Here is a 16,767-nt window from a genome sequence, read left to right on the forward strand (position 1 = left end):
ATGAAGTGCGATTTGCTTGAGGACAGGGAGAAGATTTTGTTAAGGGGTCCTTGGAAGTTAAGAGACCATTATCTGGCTGTTAAACCATGGACTGCATCATTTTTGCCCTCGCGAATAGTCTTTTGGTTTAACCTTAGTATGGGCGCGTACCTCCAAGTCAAACACATGGTATTATCATGAGAGAGCCATGAAGAGAATTGTATCAGCCATAGATATTCCTATGAAGGTCAATTTGGCAACTAAGGAAGCAAAACGTAAAAAGTTTGAATGTGTCTGTGTGCAAATTGACTTGGGTCGTCCGTTAGTATCGGAGGTGATTATTGATGATCATAAATACCAGATTGAATATGAAAACTTAGATCTCCTATACAATTATTGCATGTGCTTCGGATATGATCGTGTGTCATGCTCGAGAGTTACCAATAGTGGATCACAGGTCTCACATGAAGGTTAGGATTCTCAGCCGACAGTGGTGATTCAGGCCAAGGAAGATTAAAAAAAAAAGAAAAATTTGAAAATCAAAATGAGAAGAAAATCTCAAAGGTTGATTCGGGAAATCAATTTGTTTTTGAAAAAGAAGAAATTTCTGAAGTGGGTAGCATTGGGAAGACGAAATTTTCGCATGGGACGTTGCATGGAACTAAAGTGGCGAAAGCAGATTCATGCATGAGATTTTGTATGGGATTAATGAAGAAATGAATGTTAATAATGATGATGGTAAAACCCAAGTGGTTTAAAAGAAAAGAAAACAAAAGGTGGAGTTGGAAGAACATAGTATACATAATGGGCCACAACATAAAAAGCAATTTTTGCACTAATGAAAATAAAATAAAAACTCCTACGGGTAGCATTGGGAACTTTCTTTAGGAAAAAGATCAATTCTATGATTAGGAACTTCCTTTAGAGGGAGCAATCTAATAATAGAGGTTTGAACTTGATTGGCTGGGAGAAGTTAGTTACTCCAAAGAAGTTTGGAAGTCTTGGCATTAGGGACACCACTTGTGCCAATTTTGCTTTACTGGGTAAACTAGTTTGAAAGCTCTTATCTAGAAAAAATAAGCTTTGGGTCCAACTCCTTAGAGACAAGTACATGAAGATCTAATATGAGGACAATATCCAACATTGTAGGAATGTTTCCCTTTGCTAGCGTAGTATTGTTACGAGCTTCTTTTTTATGGTTTCAAATGGCACGTTGGGAGTGTGAAGAGTCCTTGTGGCACGGCAAGTGAAACTCTCTTGGATCTTTTGGTGGAACTGTTTCTTTCGAGGATTGGGTTCTTTTTTTGCAAGGTTGTAGTGGATATGGAGGCAATAGTGCAACCATTTATTTAACTCAGATGATCCTTGGATTGGAATAAAGGTGGCGATTCTGGTGAAAATATCAACTAAGGATTGGAAATTGGCTTTCTATAATTCATTTATTTTTTACCGTGTTCAGAGACCAAATTGGGAACCTCCTCCTTTGACGGTGACTAAAATAAACTACGATGCAAGTGTGAACTCTGATCATGACAGAGCGGGCTTTGGGTGTGTGGCGAGAGTCTCGAGTGGTGGCTGAATTGGTGGATGCTCTGGTGCCCTTCCGATTTGGATTGTCTTCATATGTGACTTGTTCAGTATCTGGCGCAGTCTGATACTAGCCTGGGAGCTTTGTGGCAAGAATGTGATATGTGAGACTGACAACCTTGATGTATTGATCCTTATTCAAAGCTATATCAATCCGAATCAGGTGGTTGATGAAGATATATTGTTGAAAATGCATGAGCTGCCTCTGCGGTGCTGGTAGGTCGAGTTTAAGGTGGTACTGAGAGAGGCAAACCGTGTGGCTGACTAGTTGGCCAAAGAGGAGTTAAAGCAGAATGCTGGTGATACTTTGTGATTTCGGCCAAGTGAAGAGTTGGTGGAGTTGCTCTGCTTTGATTGTGGTTTGGAGTTGTAATTGTTGCCTTTTGGGTTTCGCCAGGTTTTCTTTAATTCCTTTTAGACACTAAAAAAATATTAAAATCATAATAGAAACTAAATCAATTAAAATTAGAGGAGAAAAGACACTTGAGTTACCAAAACAGAGGCTGAGTCACTCGAATCCAAAAAGGAGAAGAGACACAGCACGGAGTAGAGAAGCAGCGACAACAAGACACGACGGGAACCAGAGAAGGATCGATAATCAGAAACGGTGGGGAGCAAAGAAGCAGCGACAACGCACGGTTGACACATAATGAAGACAGACTAAGCTGAGGCAAGCAGTGAAGAGAGAAAGGCTTGGTTTGGTAAAATTTTTTGAGGAGGTGCTTGTGCTTTTCAAAAGTATAAGCTTCTCATTTTGCGTTTAGTAAATCAAAAAGCTATACATCAAATTTTTAAAGAAAATAAATAATATATCACTGTAATATTCTCTACTTTTGTATATTATAAACTAGGGTGTCTTTCGCGGTAGACTATTTCATAATTTTATTTTATTCTATTGGTAACTGTGTTATAAATTTGTTTTATTTTATTAGTTTAATTCATGAGTAGAAGAGTTTATATATAAATAACAAAGTTTTTAATACATTGCATAAATTAAGTGATTAATATCCTTGTTAGATTGAAGTTGGATTTGATTAAAAAAATTAGTATATGAAATTTAAAGAGGTTAATATCCTTTAATATTTTAATTAACATTAATTTGTATTCTTTTATCAACTTTTTCTCAACTGGTAATTTTTAGAATAAATTTTAATTAAATTTATTAAAATAAATAAATAAGTAGATAAATTTATAATTATATGAAGTTAAAATCAATTATTAAGATTGTTTTTCTTTATACATTAATAGACTTGAACTCGTTCAAAATTTGAATTATCTCTTTTTTTTTATTAAAGATGGAGAGACTTGAACCCACGACTTCTTAATTGAGTATGGAGAGACTATACCATTTAAGTTATAACTCATTGGCTTGAATTATCTCTTTCTATTTATATAATTATGCCAACTTAATATGTAGTATATATAATCTTTATATTTCTACAACAGGCATCCACATCTAAAATACAAACCTGACCTTAATACCCCTGCATCTTATTCAAGGCTCGAGCATAAATCCAACCTCAGCCAAATTAAAACTATCACATAGTCTTTTTACCATCACAAATTTTGATGAGAAAGCAATTAGAAATATTGCATGTTACTAATTCATCTTTGCTGCTCGCCGGAAACAGATTCGGAGTTTCTGTCGCCATCTTCTCTTTTCTTTTCCAAACGCTTTCCTGACCACCGTCATTCTCTATTTTCTTTGGCAGTTACTACTTCATGACCAACGAACTCCTTGTTCTTCCTTGCCGGTGGTTTGTTGTCTTTCTTTCTCTTTCTTAGCTCACTCTTCTCTACGATGTCCTATCTTATTGAAGGGTTAAATGACACGAAATCAATGACAAAAATGAATTACTTCCCTAGCAAACAGATAGGCATCATCTTCATGTTCAACCTGAATCAGACCTTGAATCAGATACAAAGAAGTTTTCTGGTTCAGATAGCAAGTCTCTGTCTTCGAAAGTTATGATTCGTAGATGTCGAGGAAAATGGCAAAGCAAGAGGGAGAAGCTCAAGGGATTTAGGGTTTGATTTTGATTTTGGTGACATAGTCCAAGAATATTTGAATCTAGTGAGACTAAAGGAGGAGAAAGACTCATGTGAAATATATGAATGAATTTAATTTCTTTCTATTTAAATTTTGAGCCTGCTCAATCAGTTGGATAAACTTTGGAGATCCTCCCTTTTATTCACTAGACTACATTATATTAGGTTTTGTTTTACAGTTTGAAGTGAACACTTGTCATTCAATTAGAATAAACACTTCTCAAATATATAGATAGTACGCTTGTCATGCAAAGAACCTGTTCTTCTATTATATATAATAACTAGAATTAGACTCGTGCATTGCGCAAAAATAAAATAGATATATACTGTATGAAACGTATAAATTATTTTAAAATTTAATAATTATATCACTAAAAATTTACGCATAAGTTTGACTTTAAATAAAATTATGAAAATACTCAATTCAAATTTATTTATTTAATTTTATATATTATCTTTATTTTTGTTCTTCTAAATAATTATTTTTATTTATTTACTTTTACATATTATAGTACAAATATAAAATTATTAGATGAAATACAATTTTGAATATGATGTTTTAATGGTTGAAATTAACATTCAACTTTAATTATATTTTTCATGACTCAAGATAATACTATATATTTTTAATAATATTATAACTAAATATTATTAAAAAATATAAATGACCAAAAGAAAAAAGAAGTGATATATGAATGATATAATTAATGAATACAATTAAACTAAAAATTAAAAAAATTGTAAAGGACATGATATATAATTGAAATTAACATTTAATTTCTAATTTTATTTTTCATGACTCAGGATAGTACCATATATTTTTAATATATTACAACTAAATGATACTAAAAAATATAAATTGTTGAAAGACAAAAAATGATATATAAATGATATAACTAATGAATACAATTAGACTAAAAATAAAAAAATAAAAAATTATAAAAGTCTAGTGTTTCAAAAATTTATTACCTAATAATACATATGTTTAGCAATCAACCGAATTCTTCAAATACTTGTGTAAAATATTAGTAAGAATAGAGAAAAAAGAATAAGGGGCATCATATTATGTAAAATGAAGAGATAAAGAAGAAGTGTGAAGTGAATGTTGATTTATATAGAAAATATAATAAAGAATAAGTATGAAAGAAGAGGATGAATTATGTTTTATTATTCAATTTATGCCTATTAAAGAAAAATAACATTTATATTAAAACTATATAATATCTTATATAAATTAAAGAGTAGTAGGAGAATATAAAAAGTATAGAATAACGTAAAAAAACATAATGACATAAGAGTGTGAAAGAAAATAAAGAAGAATCCTAAATTGTAATTCTATATAATAATCATAAGAAAAAGTGAGTATAAAAAAGGATGAATTATATTTATACCTAATAAAGAGAAATAATATTAACATTGAAGGCATATATTATCCTATATAAAAGTAAGGTTTAATTACTCTGTAGGTCCCTATAGTTTCACCGAATTTTCAATTAAGTCCCTATACTTTTTTCTTTTCAATTGGGTCCCTATACATTTTTTTTTCAATTTAGTCCCTGTTAACGTTAAACGTCAAAAAACTATTAGTGAATTGTGAAATTACTTGTATACCATTGATGAGCGGATAATTTATACGCTTTTTGGCATTGTTTTTAGTATGTTTTTAGTAGAATCTAGTTACTTTTAGGGATGTTTTCATTAGTTTTTATGTTAAATTCACATTTCTGGACTTTACTATGAGTTTGTGTATTTTTCTGTGATTTCAGGTATTTTCTGGCTGAAATTGAGGGACTTGAGCAAAAATTAGATTCAGAGGTTGAAGAAGGACTGCTGATGCTGTTGGATTCTGACCTCCCTGCACTCAAAGTGGATTTTCTGGAGCTACAAAACTCAAAATGGCGCACTTCTAATTGCGTTGGAAAGTAGACATCCAGGGCTTTCCAGCAATATATAATAGTCCATACTTTGGCTGAGTTTAGATGATGTAAAAGGGCGTTGAACGCCAGTTCTATGCTGCTATCTGGAGTTAAACGCCAGAAACACGTCACAAGCCAGAGTTGAACGCCAGAAATACGTTACAAACTGGCGTTCAACTCCAAGATTGACCTCTACACGTGTAACATTCAAGCTCAGCCCAAGCACACACCAAGTGGGCCCCGGAAGTGGATTTATGCATCAATTACTTACTTCTGTAAACCCTAGTAACTAGTTTAGTATAAATAGGACTTTTTACTATTGTATTAGAAATATTTTGATCATTTTTAGATCTCTAGACCTCCATGGGAGGCTGGCCACTCGGCCATGCTTACCCTATATTCACTTATGTATTTTCAACGGTAGAGTTTCTGCACTCCATAGATTAAGGTGTGGAGCTCTGCTGTTCCTCAAAGATTAATGCAAAGTACTACTGTTTTTCTATTCAATTCAACTTATTCCGCTTCTAAGATATTCATTCGCACTTCAACCTGAATGTGATGAACGTGACAATCATCATCATTCCCCCACGAACGCGTGCCTGACAACCACTTCCGTTCCACCTTAGATTGAATGAGTATCTCTTGGATCTCTTAATCAGAATATTCGTGGTATAAGCTAGATTGATGGCGGCATTCATGAGAGTCCGGAAAGTCTAAACCTTGTCTGTGGTATTCCGAGTAGGACTCTGGGATTGAATGACTGTGACAAACTTCAAACTCACGAGTGCTGGGCGTAGTAACAGACGCAAAAGGAGGGTGAATCCTATTCCAGTATGATCGAGAACCTCAGATGATTAGCCGTACTGTGACAGAGCATTTGGACCATTTTCACAAGAGGATGGGATGCAGCCATTGACAAGGGTGATGCCTCCAGACGATTAGCCATGCAGTGACAGCGCATTGGACCATTTTCCAGAGAGGATAAAAAGTAGTCATTGACAACGGTGATGTCCTTACATAAAGCCAGCCATGGAAAGGAGTAAGACTGATTGGATGAAGACAGCAGGAAAGCAGAGGTTTAGAGGAACGAAAGCATCTTTATACACTTATCTGAAATTCTCACCAATGATATACATAAGTGTTTCTATCCTTATTTTCTATCTATTTATTATTTATGTTCGAAAACTCCATAACTATTTTATATCCGCCTGACTGAGATTTATAAGGTGACCATAGCTTGCTTCATACCAACAATCTCCGTGGGATCGACCCTTACTCACGTAAGGTTTATTACTTGGACAACCCAGTGCACTTGCTGGTTAGTTGTATCGAAGTTGTGAATGAAAAACAATTTATTAAGACGTGCTTACAGAGTTTTTTTGGCGCCATTACCATGAGATCACAATTTCGTGCACCAAGTTTTTGGCGCCGTTGCCGGGGATTGTTCGAGTTTGGACAACTGACGGTTCATCTTGTTGCTCAGATTAGGTAATTTTCTTTTTGTTTTCTTTTCAAAAATTTTTCAAAAATCTTTCAAAAATTTCTCATCTGTTTTCGAAAAAAATATATATAAATCTTTTCAAAAATATATTTTTCTTCAGAATTTTTAAGAATAAATTCTAGTGTTTCATGAAGCATGTGAAGCCTGGCTGGCTGTAAAGCCATGTCTAAATTCTTTTGGACTGAGGCTTCTAACCATCAGCATGGAAGCAAGTTAATTGGAATGTCAGCCGTGTCATGTCTGAGTTACATACTAAAGCTTGGCTGGCTATTAAGCCATGCCTAACCCTCAGATTGGAGCTTTAGAATAAGAATACAAGATTCCTGGAATTCATATTAAAAATTTTGGAATCCTTATTTTTATTTTTCAAATAATTTTTGAAAAAAAAATCCAAAAAAATCATAAAATCATAAAAAATCAAAAATATTTTGTGTTTATTGTTTGAGTCTTGGGCCAAATTTTTAAGTTTGGTGTCAATAGCATACTCATCTTGCATTTTTCAAAAATTGCATTCATGCATTGCATTCATCATGATCTTCAAGTTGTTCTTGGTAAACCTTCTTGATTGATCTTCATATTATATTGTTTTGTGTTGTATGGTGTTTTTCATATGCATTCTTGAATTCTTATTGCCTGAGCATTAAAGATTTCTAAGTTTGGTGTCTTGCATGTTTTCTTTGCATTGAAAATTTTTCAAAAATATGTTCTTGATGTTCATCATGATCTTCATAGTGTTCTTGGTGTTCATCTTGACATTCATAGCATTCTTGCATGCATTCATTGCTTTGATCCAAAATCTTCATGCATTGCATCAGTTTTCATGTTTTTCTCTCTCATCATAAAAATTCAAAAAATCAAAAAAATATCTTTCCTTTTTTTTTCTCTCATAAATTTCGAAAATTAGATTTGACTTTTTCAAAACTTTTTAAAATCTAGTTGTTTTTATGAGTCAAATCAAATTTTCAATTTAAAAATCTTATCTTTTTCAAAATCTTTTTCAAAAAACAAATCTTTTTCATTTTTCTTATTTATTTTCGAAAATTTTAAAAATATTTTTCAAAAATCTTTTTTATTATCTTTATCTCCTAATTTTCGAAAATAACATCATCAATTAATGTTTTGATTCAAAAATTTCAAGTTTGTTACTTGCTTGTTAAGAAAGATTCAAACTTTGAGTTCTAGAATCATATCTTGTGATTTCTTGTGAATCAAGTCATTAATTGTGATTTTAAAAATCAAATCTTTTTCAAAACTAATTTCAATCATATCTTTTCAAAAATATCTCTTTATCTTATCTTTTTTAAAATTTGATTTTAAAATATCTTTTCTAACTTCTTATCTTCTTATCTTTTCAAAATTGATTTTCAAATTTGTTTCAACTAACTAACTAACTTTTTGTTTGTTTCTTATCTTTTTCAAAACTACCTAACTAACTCCCTTTCTCTCTAATTTTCAAAATTTATTTTTAATTAACTAATTATTTTAATTTTTTATTTTAATTCTCGAAAATTACTAACCTTTTTCAAAAACTATTTTCGAAAATCACTAACTCTTTTTCAAAAATTATTTTCAAAAATTCTCTCTCTCTCTTATCTCCTTCTATTTATTTATTCATCTACTAACACTTCATCTCACCCAAATTCGAACCCCCTCTTCCATCTGTGTTCGAATTTTCTCTTCTTCTTTTCTTCTACTCACATAAGGGAACCTCTATACTTGGGCAAAAAGGATTCCTATTATTATTATTTTTCTGTTCCCTCTTTTTCATATGAGCAGGAGCAAGGACAAGAACATTCTTGTTGAAGCAGATCCAGAACCTGAAAGGACTCTGAAGAGGAAACTAAAAGAAGCTAAATTACAACAAGCCAGCAAGCACCTTTCAGAAATTTTCGAACAAGAAGAGGACATGGCAGCCAAAAATAATAATAATGCAAGGAGGATGCTGGGTGACTTTACTGCACCTAATTCCAATTTACATGGAAGAAGCATCTCCATTCCTGCCATTGGAGCAAACAATTTTGAGCTTAAACCTCAAATAGTTTCTCTGATGCAGCAGAACTGCAAGTTTCATGGACTTCCATCTGAAGATCATTTTCAGTTCTTAACTGAATTCTTACAGATATGTGATACTGTTAAGACTAGTGGAGTAGATCCTGAAGTCTACAGGCTCATGCTTTTCCCTTTTGTTGTAAGAGACAGAGCTAGAGTATAGTTGGACTCTCAACCTAAGGATAGCCTGAACTCTTGGGATAAGCTGGTCAAGGCTTTCTTAGCCAAGTTCTTTCCTCCTCAAAAGCTGAGTAAGCTTAGAGTGGATGTTCAGACCTTCAGACAGAAAGAAGGTGAATCCCTCTATGAAGCTTGGGAGAGATACAAAGGACTGACCAAAAAGTGTCCTTCTGACATGCTTTCAGAATGGACCATCCTGGATATATTCTATGATGGTCTGTCTGAATTAGCTAAGATGTCATTGGATACTTCTGCAGGTGGATCCATTCACTTAAAGAAAATGCCTGCAGAAGCTCAAGAACTCATTGACATGGTTGCTAATAACCAGTTCATGTACACTTCTGAGAGGAATCCTGTGAGCAATGGGACGCCTCAGAAGAAGGGAGTTCTTGAAATTGATACTTTGAATGCCATATTGGCTCAGAATAAAATATTGACTCAGCAAGTCAATATGATTTCTCAGAGTCTGAATGGAATGCAAGCTGCATCCAACAGTACTGGTGCGCAGAAATTGTGATTACACTTTGATTATATAAAATTCATCGCTCTTTCTTTCCCTGGTAATGAAGCCAAAAACATGATGCCAATACCATGGTTCACAACTTCGCACAACTAACCAGCAAGTGTACTGGGTCGTCCAAGTAATACCTTACGTGAGTAAGGGTCGAATCCCACGGAGATTGTTGGTATGAAGCAAGCTATGGTCACCTTGCAAATCTCAGTCATGTAGGGTTAAATGTGATTGGATTAGATAATTAAAAGATAAACAATAAGGGATAGAAATACTTATGTAAGTCATTGGTGAGAATTTCAGATAAGCGAATAGAGATGCTTTCGTTCCTTTGAACCTCTGCTTTCCTGATATCTTCATCCAATCAGTCTTACTCCTTTCCATGGCTGGCTTTATGTGATACATCACCATTGTCAATGGCTACTTTCGGTCTTCTCTCGGAAAAATGATCCAAATGCCCTGTCACGGCACGGCTAATCGTCTGGAGGCATCACCCTTGTCAATGGCTTCATCTTATCCTCTCAGTGAAAATGATTAACGCACCCTGTCACGGCACGGCTATTCATCTGTCGGTTCTCGATCCTGCTGGAATAGGATTTACTATCCTTTTGCGTCTGTCACTACGCCCAGCAATCGCGAGTTTGAAGCTCGTCACAGTCATTCAATCATTGAATCCTACTCGGAATACCACAGACAAGGTTTAGACATTCCGGATTCTCTTGAATGCCGCCATCATTCTAGCTTACACCACGAAGATTCCGATTAAGAGATCTAAGAGATACTCATTCAATCTAATGTAGAACGGAGGTGGTTGTCAGGCACGCGTTCATAGGGAATGATGATGATTGTCACGTTCATCACATTTAGGTTGAAGTGCGAATGAATATCTTAGAAGCGAAATAAGATGAATTGAATAGAAAACAGTAGTACTTTGCATTAATCTTTGAGGAACAGCAGAGCTCCACACCTTAATCTATGGAGTGTAGAAACTCTACCGTTAAAAATTACATAAGTGAAAGGTCCAGGCATGGCCGAATGGCCATCCCCCTAAAACGTGATCACAGGATCAAAATACAATCCAGGATGTCTAATACAATAGTAAAAGGTCCTATTTATAATAAACTAGTCACTAGGGTTTACAGAAATAAGTAATTGATGCATAAATCCACTTCCGGGGCCCACTTGGTGTGTGCTTGGACTGAGCTTGAGTGTTACACGTGCAGAGGTCATTCCTGGAGTTGAACGCCAGTTTTGGTGCCAGTTTGGGCGTTCAACTTTGGTTTTGGATCCTTTTCTGGCGCTGGATGCCAGAATTGGGCAGAGAGCTGGCGTTGAACGCCAGTTTGCGTCATCTATTCTTAACCAAAGTATGGACTATTATATATTGCTGGAAAGCCCTGGATGTCTACTTTCCAACGCAATTAGAAGCGCGCCATTTCGAGTTCTGTAGCTCCAGAAAATCCACTTTGAGTGCAGGGAGGTCAGAATCCAACAGCATCAGCAGTCCTTCTTCAACCTCTAAATCTGATTTCTGCTCAAGTCCCTCAATTTCAGCCAGAAAATACCTGAAATCACAGAAAAATACACAAACTCATAGTAAAGTCCAGAAATGTGAATTTAACATAAAAACTAATGAAAACATCCCTAAAAGTAACTAGATCCTACTAAAAACATACTAAAAACAATGCCAAAAAGCGTATAAATTATCCGCTCATCACAACACCAAACTTAAATTGTTGCTTGTCCCCAAGCAACTGAAAATCAAATAGGATAAAAAAAAGAGAATATACTATAAATTCCAAACTATCAATGAAACATAGCTTCAATCATATGAGCGGGACTTATAGCTTTTTGCCTCTTGAATAGTTTTGGCATCTCACTTTATCCATTGAGGTTTAGAATGATTGGCATCTATAGGAACTCAGAGTTCAGATAGTGTTATTGACTCTCCTAGTTCAGTATGATGATTCTTGAATACAGCTATTTTATGAGTCTTGGCCGTGGCCCTAAGCACTTTGTTTTCCAGTATTACCACCGGATACATAAATGCCACAGACACATAATTGGGTGAACCTTTTCAGATTGTGACTCAGCTTTGCTAAAGTCCCCAATTAGAGGTGTCCAGGGTTCTTAAGCACACTCTTTTTTTGCTTTGGACCTTGACTTTAACCGCTCAGTCTCAAGTTTTCACTTGACACCTTCACGCCACAAGCACATGGTTAGGGACAGCTTGGTTTAGCCGCTTAGACCAGAATTTTATTCCTTTAGGCCCTCCTATCCACTGATGCTCAAAGCCTTGGGATCCTTTTTATTTGCCCTTGCCTTTTGGTTTTAAGGGTTATTGGCTTTTTGCTCTTGCCTCTTGGTTTTAAGAGCTTTTGGCTTTTTCTGCTTGCTTTTTCTTTCTATTTTTTTTTTCTGCAAGCTTTTTTCTTTGCTGCTTTTTCTTGCTTCAAGACTCATTTTTATGATTTTTCAGATTATCAAATAACATGTTTCCTAGTCATCATTCTTTCAAGAGCCAACATATTTAACATTTTTAAACAACAACTTCAAAAGACATATGCACTGTTCAAGCATTCATTCAGAAAACAAGAAGCATTGTCACCACATCAATATAATTAAACTAAGTTCAAGGATAAATTCGAAACTCATGTACTTCTTGTTCTTTTGAATTAAAACATTTTTCATTTAAGAGAGGTGATGGATTCATAAGAAATTCATAACTTTAAGACAAAGTTACTAACTACTAATGATCATGTAATTAAGACACAAACATAGATAAGCACATAACATAGAAAACGAAAAATAGAAGAAATAAGAACAAGGAATGAATCCACCTTAGTGATGGTGGCGTTTCCTTCTTGAGGAACCAATGATGTCCTTGAACTCTTCTATGTCTCTTCCTTGTCTTTGTTGCTCCTCCCTCATTGATTTTTGATCTTCTCTTATTTCATGGAGCATGATGGAGTGCTCTTGATGTTCCACCCTTAATTGTCCTATGTTGGCACTTAATTCTCCTAGGGAGGTGTTGATTTGCTCCCAATAGTTTTGTGGAGGAAAATGCATTTGAGCCATCTCCGGGATCTCATGGTGATGAGCTTCCTGCGCCTCTTGAGCTCCATGAATGGGCTCTCTTGCTTGCTCCATCTTTTTCTCAGTGATGGGCTTCTCTTCCTTAATAGGAATGTCTCCTTCTATGAAAGCTCCAGCTGAGTAACATAGATGGCAGATAAGATGAGGAAAAGCTAGCCTTGCCATGGGGGATGACTTTTCGGCTATTTTGTAGAGTTCATTAGAGATGACTTCATGAACTTCTATTTCCTCTCCAATTATGATGCTATAAATCATGATGGCCCGATCCACAGTAACTTCAGATCGGTTGCTAGTGGGAATGATTGAGCATTGAATGAACTCCAACCATCCTCTAGCCACAGGCTTGAGGTCCAATCTTCTTAGTTGAACCGGCTTGCCTTTGGAGTCAATCTTCCATTGAGCTCCTTCCACACACATGTCCATAAGGACTTGGTCCAACCTTTGATTAAAGTTGACCCTTCTAGTGTAGGGGCGTTCATCACCTTGCATCATGGGCAAGTTAAAGGCCAACCTCACATTCTCCGGACTAAAATCTAAGTATTTCCCTCGAACCATTGTAACGTAGTTCTTTGGATCCGGGTTCTTACTTTGATCATGGTTCTTGGTGATCCATGCATTGGCCTAGAACTCTTGAACCATTAGGATGCCGACTTATTGGATGGGATTTGTTAGAACTTCCCAACCTCTTCTTTGAATTTCATGTCGGATCTCCGGATACTCATTTCTTTTGAGTTTGAAAGGGACCTCGGGGATCACCTTCTTCTTGGCCACAACATCATAGAAGTGGTCTTGATGGGCTTTGGAGATGAACCTTTCCATCTCCCATGACTCGGAGGTGGAAGCTTTTGTCTTTTCTTTCCCCTTTCTAGAGGATTCTCCGGTCTTAGGTGCCATCAATGGTAATGGAAAAAAAAAGCTTATGCTTTTACCACACCAAACTTAGAATATTGCTCGCCCTCGAGCAATAAAAGAAAGAATAGAGGAAGAAGAAGAAGAAAATATGAAGAAGAGGGGTGAAGTGTGTTTCGGCCAAGTAGAGAGGAGAGGGTTGTGTTGTGTGAAAATGAGGAAGAATGGATGGATGTGAGTGGTGAAGAAGTGATGGGGAAGAGAGATTGAGGTGATTGGTGAAGGGTTTTGGGGAAGAGTGTTTATGGGATTGTGTGAAAGAGGGGTGAGAAGAAGTGAGTGGAGGTAGGTGGGGATCCTGTGGGGTCCACAGATCCTGAGATGATCCTGTGGGGTCCACAGATCCTGAGATGATCTTGTGGGGTCCACAGATCCTGAGGTGTTCAAGGATTTACACCTTTGCACCAAATTAGGCATGCAAAATGCCCTTGCACGCAACTCTGGGCGTTCAGCGCCAGGTTGGTGCCTATTTTGGGCGTTCAACGCCCATTTACTGCAATTTCTGGCGTTGAACGCCAAAACCATGCTTGTTCTGAGCGTTCAGCGCCAGAACCATGCTCTGTTCTGGCGTTGAACGCCAGGCAGATGCTTCCTCCAGGGTGTGATTTTTTTCTGCTGTTTTTGATTCTGTTTTTAATTTTTCTATTTATTTTGTGACTCCACATGACCATGAACCTATAAAGACATATAACTAAGAAAAATATTGTTAGATAAAAATTGGGTTTCCTCCCAACAAGCGCTTCTTTAATGTCAATAACTTGACAGTGGGCTCTCATGGAGCCTCACAGATGTTCAGAGCATTGTTGAGACTCTCCAACACCAAACTTAGAGTTTAGATATGGGAGTTCAACACCAAACTTAGAGTTTGGTTGTGGCCTCCCAACACCAAACTTAGAGTTTGACTGTGGGGGCTTTGGTTGACTCTGCTTTGAGAGAAGCTTTTTCTGCTTCCTCTCCATCGATGCAGAGAGAGATCCTTGAGTTGTAAACACAAGGTTGTCCTTATTTAATTGAAGGATCAATTCTTCTCTGTCCACATCAATCACAGCTCTTGCTGTGGCCAGGAAAGGTCTTCCTAGGATGATGGATTCATCCTCTTCCTTTCCAGTATCCAGGACTATGAAATCAGCAGGGATGTAAAGGCCTTCAACCTTTACTAACACGTCCTCTACTTGTCCATAAGCCTATTTTCTTGAGTTATCTGCCATCTCTAATGAGATTTTAGCAGCTTGCACCCCATAGATTCCCAGTTTCTCTATTACAGAGAGGGGCATGAAGTTTATCCCTGAACCAAGGTTACACAGAGCCTTAAAGATCATGGTGCCTATGGTACAAGGTATTATGAACTTTCTAGGATCCTGTCTCTTCTGAGGTAATGTCAGTTGATCCAGATCACTTAGTTCATTGGTGAACAAGGGAGGTTCATCTTCCCAAGTATCAATACCAAATAATTTGGCATTCAGCTTCATGATTGCACCAAGAAACTTGGCAGTTTTCTCTTCAGTAACATCTTCATTCTCTTCAGAAGAGGAATACTCATCAGAGCTCATGAATAGCATAAGGAGGTTCAATGGAATCTCTATGGTCTCTAGATGAGCCTCAGAGTCCTTTGGTTCCTTAGAGGGAAGCTCCTTATTGATCACTGGACATCCTAGGAGGTCTTCCTCCTTGGGATTCACGTCCTCTCCTTCCCTTACAAGTTCGGCCATGGTGCTTATGTCAATGACCTTGCACTCTCCTTTTGGATTCTCTTCTGTATTGCTTGGGAGAGTACTAGGAGGGATTTCAGTGATCCTTTTACTCAGCTGGCCCACTTGTGCTTCCAAATTTCTAATGGAAGACCTTGTTTCATTCATGAAACTTGCAGTGGGCTTGGATAGATCAGAGACTAAGTTTGCTAAATTAAAAGTATTTTGTTCAGAGTTCTCTGTCTGTTGCTGAGTGGATGATGGAAAAGGCTTGCTATTGCTAAACCTATTTCTTCCACCATTATTAAAGCCTTGTTGAGGCTTTTGATCCTTCCATGAGAAATTTGGATGATTTCTCCATGATGAGTTATAGGTGTTTCCATAAGGTTCACCTAAGTAATTCACCTCTGCTATTGCAGGGTTCTCAGGATCATAAGCTTCTTCTGCATAAGAAGCCTCTTAAGTACTGTTGGATGCAGCTTGCATTCCATTCAGACTTTGAGAAATCATATTAACTTGCTGAGTCAATATTTTGTTCTGAGCCAATATGGCATTCAGAGTATCAACTTCAAGAACTCCCTTCTTCATAGGCGTCCCATTACTCACAGGATTCCTCTCAGAACTGTACATGAACTGGTTATTAGCAACCATGTCAATGAGTTCTTGAGCTTCTGCAGGCATTTTCTTTAGGTGAATGGATCCACCTGCAGAAGTATCCAATGACATCTTTGATAGTTCAGATAAATCATCATAGAATATATCCAGGATGGTCCATTCTGAAAGCATGTCAGAAGGACACTTTTTGGTCAGCTGCTTGTATCTTTCCCAAGCTTCATAGAGGGATTCTCCTTCTTTCTGTTTGAAGGTTTGAACATCCACTCTAAGCTTGCTCAGCTTTTGAGGAGGAAAGAACTTAGCTAAGAAAGCCGTGACCATCTTATCCCAAGAGTTCAGGCTGTCTTTAGGTTGAGAGTCCAACCATATTCTAGCTCTGTCTCTTACAGCAAAAGGGAAAAGCATGAGCCTGTAGACTTCAGGATCTACTCTATTAGTCTTAACAGTATCACATATCTGCAAGAATTCAGTTAAGAACTGAAAAGGATCTTCAGATGGAAGTCCATGAAACTTGCAGTTCTGCTGCATTAGAGAAACTAATTGAGGTTTCAGCTCAAAATTGTTTGCTCCAATGGCAGGAATGGAGATGCTTCTTCCATGTAAATTGGAATTAGGTGCAGTAAAGTCACCAAGCATCTTCCTTACATTATTATTATTTTCGGCTGCCATATCCTCTTCCTGTTTGAT

The 16,767-nt window shown here is 36.4% G+C and overlaps 2 non-coding genes across 2 annotated transcripts; one reads left to right on the forward strand and one right to left on the reverse strand.

The window, feature by feature from the left end:
- Window positions 1-9,334: 9,334 nt before the first annotated feature.
- Window positions 9,335-9,442, reverse strand: LOC148563705 (small nucleolar RNA R71). Its single transcript, XR_015885446.1, has one exon. It is a non-coding gene; the product is annotated as a small nucleolar RNA R71 (small nucleolar RNA).
- Window positions 9,443-16,245: 6,803 nt separating this feature from the next.
- On the forward strand, window positions 16,246-16,353 carry LOC148563706 (small nucleolar RNA R71). The gene has a single exon (XR_015885123.1). It is a non-coding gene; the product is annotated as a small nucleolar RNA R71 (small nucleolar RNA).
- Window positions 16,354-16,767: the final 414 nt, after the last annotated feature.

Source organism: Arachis ipaensis, chromosome B5 (genome assembly GCF_059453495.1).
Source record: "Arachis ipaensis isolate K30076 ecotype BB chromosome B5, ASM5945349v1, whole genome shotgun sequence".
NCBI lineage: Eukaryota > Viridiplantae > Streptophyta > Magnoliopsida > Fabales > Fabaceae > Arachis > Arachis ipaensis.